This window comes from Anopheles coustani (genome assembly GCF_943734705.1).
Source record: "Anopheles coustani chromosome X unlocalized genomic scaffold, idAnoCousDA_361_x.2 X_unloc_93, whole genome shotgun sequence".
NCBI classification, from domain to species: domain Eukaryota; kingdom Metazoa; phylum Arthropoda; class Insecta; order Diptera; family Culicidae; genus Anopheles; species Anopheles coustani.
The window spans coordinates 73,193-80,000 of record NW_026525207.1 but is presented as its reverse complement, the minus strand read 5'-3'; positions in this window follow the sequence as shown (position 1 = coordinate 80,000).

Below are 6,808 nucleotides of genomic sequence, written 5' to 3'. Positions count from 1 at the left end.
AAGGACTTGGAGTGCCGGGACGGGTTTGCGGATCCAACACTCTGGGTACCTCCGGGTACTTGGGGTTGGTTGAGGACTTGGTGAACAAACACTTGTTGTACACTCTCCGGATGTACTTCGGGTGTCACCTGTTGTCCGAGGCCACTTGCATGGTAGCAAGCGTTGTGATACAATGGCCCTACCGGGCAAACACTTTGGGTTCGCAAGGACTTGGAGTGCCGGGACGGGTTTGCGGATCCAACACTCTGGGTACCTCCGGGTACTTGGGGTTGGTTGAGGACTTGGTGAACAAACACTTGATATACACTCTTCGGATGTACTTCGGGTATCGCCTGTTGTCCGAGACCACTTGCATGGTTAGCAAGCGTTGTGGTCTAATGGCCCTACCGGGCAAACACTTTGGGTTCGCGAGGACTTAGAGTGCTGGTAGTGGTTGGCGGACCCAACACTCTGGGTACCTCCGGGTACTTGGGGTTGGTTGAGAACTTGGTGAAGATACCCCTGTCACCTTGTTCGAGGCCACTTGCATGGTCGCAAGCGTTGTGATACAATGGCCCTACCGGGCAAACACTTTGGGTTCGCAAGGACTTGGAGTGCTGGTAGTGGTTGGCGGATCCAACACTCTGGGTACCTCCGGGTACTTGGGGTTGGTTGAGGACTTGGTGAACAAACACTTGATATACACTCTTCGGATGTACTTCGGGTGTCACCTGTTGTCCGAGGCCACTTGCATGGTCAACGGTTGAGGTGGTAATGGCGGGTCGGTGCTGTAGGGTGCCGGCCTGTTGGCTGCCTTGGCCGGGTTGGTTGGTTAACACTTGATTGAGCTTGCACCCGAGGGTAATGGCACTTGAAGGTGGGTACCGGCCGGCTGACCTGGTGTGATGGTTGGTTGGTGAACACTTGGCGGTACTTGCACTTGGCTGTGCTTGGACTTGAAGGTGGGATCCGGCTGGCCTAGGCCATTGGTGGTTGGTTGGTTGGTTAGCCCTTAGCTGGGCTGGCTGGCTGGCTGGCCATCGGTGGTGTGGTGTGGTGTGTTGGGCGGTTGGTGAACACTTGGCGGTACTTGCACTTGGCTGTGCTTGGACTTGAAGGTGGGATCCGGCTGGCCTAGGCCATTGGTGGTTGGTTGGTGGGTTAGCCCTTAGCTGGGCTGGCTGGCTGGCTGGCCATCGGTGGTGTGGTGTGGTGTGGTATGTGGAGTCGAGCATCGCGCGCCGTTGCCTTCTTCGGAGTGTTGTGGGTACGCTAGTGCTTGCAGTGCAAAGAGGTTGGTGATGGAGTGACATTGCCTTCACCATGGAGTTGCGGGTACTTAGGTACTTGCAAGGAGATGGTGGTATGGTGGTGTTGCGTGTGTGGTGTTCGATTAGAAAGATATAATTTCTAAGTCCGGATTAGTGCTGTCAGTGGGGCCCCCGCTAACAGGTCCTGCACGGCCAGCGTGGGGCTTGACTTGGCGCTATTCCGGACTTGGGGCGATCACGATGTCCCCGTGCGGGACTTAGAAGATGGAAGAACACAAGTACCCTTATCCCATGACTTGTGAGCGATTGGCATACGTTACCACATGAAGAGAAAAATTGGCTAAGTCCCGGATCCATATTATATGAAGAGAAAAATCGGCTAAGTCCCGGATCCATATTATATGAAGAGAAAAATTGGCTAAGTCCCGGATCCATATTATATGAAGAGAAATATCGGCTAAGTCCAGGATCCATATATAATAACCTAATAATCGGCTAAGTCCCGGATCCATATTATATGAAGAGAAAAATCGGCTAAGTCCAGGATCCATATATAATAACCTAATAATCGGCTAAGTCCAGGATCCATATATAATAACCTAATAACAGGCTAAGTCCAGGATCCATATTATATGAAGAGAAAAATCGGCTAAGTCCGAGATTGGGTCTGTCAGACATACACTTTCAAGATACCACACAAGCAAGCAAGATGGCCTAGTGATGGAACCATATAATATGAAGAGAAAAATCGGCTAAGTCCGAGATTGGGTCTGTCGGAAATACACTATCAAGTTACCACACAAGCAAGCAAGATGGCCTAATGATGGATCCATATGATATGAAGAGAAAAATCGGCTAAGTCCAGGATCCATATAATATGAAGAGAAAAATCGGCTAAGTCCCAGATTGGGTCTGTCAGAAATACACTTCCAAGTTACCACACAAGCAAGCAAGATGGCCTAGTGATGGATCCATATGATATGAAGAGAAAAATCGGCTAAGTCCAGGATCCATATAATATGAAGAGAAAAATCGGCTAAGTCCCAGATTGGGTCTGTCAGAAATACACTTCCAAGTTACCACACAAGCAAGCAAGATGGCCTAGTGATGGATCCATATGATATGAAGAGAAAAATCGGCTAAGTCCCAGATTGGGTCTGTCAGAAATACACTTCCAAGTTACCACACAAGCAAGCAAGATGGCCTAGTGATGGATCCATATGATATGAAGAGAAAAATCGGCTAAGTCCCAGATTGGGTCTGTCGGAAATACACTTCCAAGTTACCACACAAGCAAGCAAGATGGCCTAGTGATGGATCCATATGATATGAAGAGAAAAATCGGCTAAGTCCCAGATTGGGTCTGTCAGACATACACTTTCAAGTTACCACACAAGCAAGCAAGATGGCCTAGTGATTGATCCATATGATATGAAGAGAAAAATCGGCTAAGTCCCAGATTGGGTCTGTCAGACATACACTTTCAAGTTACCACACAAGCAAGCAAGATGGCCTAGTGATTGATCCATATGATATGAAGAGAAAAATCGGCTAAGTCCGAGATTGGGTCTGTCAGACATACACTTCCAAGTTACCACACAAGCAAGCAAGTTACCACATGAAGAGAAAGCCGGCAAAGTCCGGGAATGTTACCACATGAACTGGAAAATGGGCAAAAACCTACCTTCACAGGGAACGTGAATAACTAAGGCTGTAGACATTGGATCGACAAGCCAAAGACTGATATGGAAAGGAAATGAGTAGTACTAGCTTTCCTGAGAGTTGCAGAGCTTAGACTGCATATGAACGAAAGTTATTAAGCGTCAAAGTCAGAGAAGTTACCCAAAGGAACACAAGTTCCAACTTAGAGCATGTATACCGCCTAGACGGTAAGAGGTACGGCCAGGCTGAGGAATAAGGAAATGTTGGCCAACATGTTCCCTAACTATCCCCCGAAGACCGCAAAGCAATCCAACATCAACCAAGAAAGTTATAGCCCGATCAAGGAAACACCTACTTTGCACCGATATTGCACCAAATACATGTACCAAGCACCTTCGGTTGCATACCTGCAGGGGTTTACCATAGTAGGCCATGGAAGACCGATATACCGAACATAATCACTTTCTATCTCCTCGGGTGTTTGAGATAGCGCTTTGCGGTACAAGAACGAAAGTTAGACTTTATCTTGGTGCATCTTTTTGCCCAAGATCACAAGACCCTATCTACCAAGGCAAGAAAGTTGTGTGGGGACAAAATGTCCAAAAGTGCCCAAAGTGGCACACTTGAACCATATATTCGAGAAAAACACAAGTGTGGGCCCGAGCTAGCAAGTTGAAATGTTCTGACCGTCAGTAGCCCTAGTTGAGGTGCACTTATCATTATATGAGGCCAACGTGCCAGCTAGTCTCTAAAGGGGCGATATGGGTGTTCCAAGGTTTGTACCCAATTGAGGAAAAAACAGGGTAAGGTACGGTGTACCGCGAATAACTCGGGCTGTAGATGTCCGATCGATGAGTTTGGCATATGTATGGAAAGGTCTCGACGAGACCTAACTACCCTGAAAGTATGAAGGCAAAGACTTGAATGACCGGGAAGTTATTAAGTGCACAAGTGGTAAAGTTGCACCAAAGTCCATGTTACCCGAAGTGGTACATGAACACCCAATATTCGACCAAAACACAAGTTTAGAGACGAGCTAGCGAGCTACATTGTTCAGACCGTCAGTAGCCCGCATCAAGACACGCATTTCATTATATTGAGCCTAGCCGCTAGCTCGACTCGAAGTCGGTCATATGGTTGGTTGATGGTTTGGACTGACCACGTGGTGTACCAAGGTGATGTACCTTTCATGAATTAAAACTCTGGCTGTATGGCACTGAGCGACAAGCTAAGGTGTGATTTGGAATAGTCTTGAGTGGGACTATTTAGGAAAAATGCGAACAAAAAATCACAAAGTCCTTGGGCGAAGCTATTAGCGAAACATAGAGCAAATTGGTACCAAAAACTATGGAAATGGGGCTTGAGTCAAAAATAACCGCAAGTTGGAGAAGAGATAGCAAGCTTGCGTAGAACAATTATATTTGGTGCATGGTATCACCAACAAAAAAGTATATGGGGCCAAGGTGCTGGCTGGCCTCCAAAGTGGAGATATGGGCGATCCAAAGTTTGTACCCAAGTACGAACAAGTATGGAAAAAACAGGGTAAGGTACCAAGTACCATTAATAACTTCGGCTGTAGATGGCCGAGCGAGGCAAACGGCTCACCGTTGGAAAGGTCTTGGGGAGACCTATCTACCCTGAAAGTTTCATGAGGCTGAGTTGAAAGACCACGGAGATATTAGGTGATGATGGTCCAATTCGGGGACCAAGTCGCAGGAAATGGCGCTTGACCAAAATCACCCTTGGAAGGTGAATACCGGCTTACCGGTAAGAGATAGCGACTTGGCGTAGAATATTCATAAGTTGGGCGTGTAGAGACGCAACTTTTATTATATGGGGCCAACCCGGTCAGGGTGCTCCAAGTCGGTCGTTTGGTTGGTTTATGGTTTGGGCCGACCACGTGGTGTGCCAAGTTGAGGTACCTTTCATGAATTATAACTTGGTCAGTTTGCCACCGAGCGACAAGCTGCGGTGTGTTTTGGAATGGTCTTGAGTGGGACTATCAAGGAAAAATACCAATCGAAAATCAGCTTGTCCATGGCCGAAGCTATTAGTGAAACATATAGCAAAATGGGTCCAAAAACGAATGAAATGGGAATTGGACCAAGAATAACGGCAAGTTGGAGAAGAGATAGCAAGTTGGCGTAGAACAATTATATTTGGTGCATGGCATGACCAACAAAAAAGTATATGGGGCCAAGGTGCTAGCTGGCCTCCAAAGTGGAGATATGGGCGATCCAAAGTTTGTACCCAAGTACGAACAAGTATGGAAAAAACAGGGTAAGGTACCAAGTACCATTAATAACTTCGGCTGTAGATGGCCGAGCGAGGCAAACGGCTCACCGTTGGAAAGGTCTTGGGGAGACCTATCTACCCTGAAAGTTTTATGAGGCTGAGTTGAAAGACCACGGAGATATTAGGTGATGATGGTCCAATTCGGGGACCAAGTCGCAGGAAATGGCACTTGACCAAAATCACCCTTGGAAGGTGAATACCGGCTTACCGGTAAGAGATAGCGACTTGGCGTAGAATATTCATAAGTTGGGCGTGTAGAGACGCAACTTTCATTATATGGGGGCAACCCGGTCAGGGTGCTCCAAGTCGGTCGTTTGGTCGGTATATGGTTTGGGCCGACCACATGGTGTACCAAGTTGAGGTATCTTTCATGAATTATAACTCGGTCAGTTTGCCACCGAGCGACAAGTTGCGGTGTGTTTTGGAATGGTCTTGAGTGGGACTATCAAGCAAAAATACAAACAGAATATCAGCTTGTCCATGGCCGAAGCTATTAGTGAAACATATAGCAAAATGGGTCCGAAAACGAATGAAATGGGACTTGGACCAAGAATAACGGCAAGTTAGAGAAGAGATAGCAAGTTGGCGTAGAACAATTATATTTAGTGCATGGTATGACCAAGAAAAAAGTATATGGGGCAAAGGTGCTGGCTGGCCTCCAAAGTGGAGATATGGGCGATACAAAGTTTGTACCCAAGTATGGCAAAAACTGGTAGAGGTACCTTTCATGAATTACTGCTCAGGCTGTATGGCACTTAGCGGGACGCTTGGCTCTGGTATGGAATAGTCTTGAGTGGGACTATCAAGGAAAAATACGAACAAAAAATCACCATGTCCACGGACGAAGGTATTAGCGAAACTTAGAGCGAAATTGCGACCAAGTCGCTGGAAATGGCCCTTGGACCAAGTATACCGTCAAGGCGGTACGAGATAGCGAGTTGACGTAGAACATTTATAAGTTTGCCTACAAGAGACAAAAGTTTAGTTATATGGGGCCAACCCGCTCAGGGTTGTCCAAGTCGGTCATATGGCTGATCGAAATTTTCGACCAAGTACTGAGAAAACAGGGTAAGGTACCGTGTACCTCGAATAACTTCGGCTGTAGATGTCCGAGCGAGGCAAACGGCATAGCGTTGGAAAGGTCTTGAGGTGCTCTAGGCACCCTGAAAGTATGAGAAAGCTATCTGGAAAACTTGTGGAGATATTAGAGAAACATAGGGCCCAAAAGATACCAAGTCGCAGGAAATGGGCCCTCCATGAACACCCTAAAATCCCAATTACGGCTAAGTTGCAGGCCAGCTAGCGAAGTGAAATGTTCTAGGCATAACTAGAACACGTTAAGGCGCAACTTTTTGAATAAGAACTTTTTTCGATATCTGGTCCCCAAAGGGGGGATATGGGCGATCCAAGGATTTTTCCAAGTTTCGGTACTTTTTACGGTATCGCTCATAGCTCCGGCTGTAAGCAAGCAAATGACAATCTAAGACATGATTTGGAAAGGTATTGAGTAGTACTAACTTACGTTAGAACACAGCGAAGCGCTATCGGTTCATGGCAAGGCCGATATAAACAGTCAAAGATGAAAAATGTTGATAAAATGA